We start from the raw sequence: 1,571 nt of genomic DNA, 5'->3' as shown, positions 1-1,571 counted from the left end.
AAATCATGGTCGTGCTTTTTAAATTACTCACATCTAAGGTGTGACATACACATGAAATTACATATTATGTCTATGTCATATGTTCATATATTTTAGAATAAAGGTAAAATAAGAATTTAAAGTATAGAATGTGGGGTACTTTCTATATTGCTGAATTTCTTAGATTAATGAGAGCTATATGTTAATCACTTTTGTATGAATCATCTCATTGATTCCTATAAAATTAAGATCTCATATTTTCAAAAATGTTTTTAATATGATAGGATAAAGGAAGCCAAAGAAAAACATAATGCTCACATAGGTTGTGCTCAGTACACATATAACCAGCCCACTGCCATGGAGTTGATGTCAACTCATAGTGACCCTATAGGACAGAGTAGAACTGCTCCATAGGGTTCCTGAGACTGTAAATCAGCGATGATCAAAGTGAGCAATTCTGTCCCCTCGAGGGCAGGATGTGAGGCGAGGCCACTACAACAATCCAGGAAGCTGCAAAAGCAGATACCTACACTTTATCCTGAATTATAAGCTACAGTACAGAGGTTTTTAGGTGTTAGAGGGGCACTGAGTCATTTGTTTTGTTTCTGAAAAGGAGCTAAAAAAGTTTGGGAACCAATGCTGTCAATCTTTATGGGAACAGATAGGTCATTTTTCTCCTGTAAAAGGGGTGGTGGATTTGAACTGCTGACCCTGTGGTTAACAATCCAACATTTAACTCACTGCACCACTAAGGTTCTGTATTAGACACATAGCAAAAGGATAATTTAGTGGAAGAAACACAAATTCTGACTTCAGATAAGACCAGGACTGGATGTGATCCTGCTACCCTCTGGAGTCTCTTAATTCTTCCCAATAGCCATAGTGTTTCCTAAAAGGGGCACTGTCATCCCCTGAGGGTGCTGGAACTATGATTGGAAGGGGGCGGGGAGGGGGCCTTGCAAGAGCAGATACGAATACTTTATTTTGAATTGTGGGCTACAGTACAAAAGCTTTTAATTGGCAGAGGGGTTTTGTTTTGTTTTTCTGAAGAGGGGATGGTGGAACAAATAAAATTGAAAGCCTATGCACTAGAAGAATAGCTTATGGGGAATAAAACTAAAAAAAAATCAGATTTCTATTGACACCAATCCATCTTTCTGTGGTAAGACAATTCTTTGATTTGGAAACGCAGAACTCAGTACCCTGCTAAGCTTTGGCAAATGTTTCCAAGCACTCCTTATGGAGAAGCAGCCGTTTCCTCGCACAGTCTAGTCCAGACATGCAAGGTCTGAGTTACATCTTGACTATGGCAGCACTGCAGTCCCATCCAATTCTGACATTCACATAGGTCAAAAGCAATACTCCCCGAATTTCATGTACACATTCTGATTATCTTTGTATATATAGGATAACCTTCTTGGCCTACCACATGCAACAAGTTTGCACCAACTCACCCATAAACACTGTATCCCTGTGCATGGAATAAAATTGCGGAACCACCGATTGGGACGCTTGATGGTGCTCTACCAGAACCTTCACCTTCACATAATTGTCTGGCTGCTGCCTCTGTGCACAAGAGTTTCGTTGTGCTG

The sequence above is a fragment of the Echinops telfairi genome, unplaced genomic scaffold, assembly GCF_000313985.2.
Source record: "Echinops telfairi isolate 266 unplaced genomic scaffold, ASM31398v2 ScPeMD7_7420;HRSCAF=8458, whole genome shotgun sequence".
Classification (NCBI taxonomy): Eukaryota; Metazoa; Chordata; class Mammalia; order Afrosoricida; family Tenrecidae; genus Echinops; species Echinops telfairi.
This window is presented reverse-complemented; position numbering follows the sequence as displayed.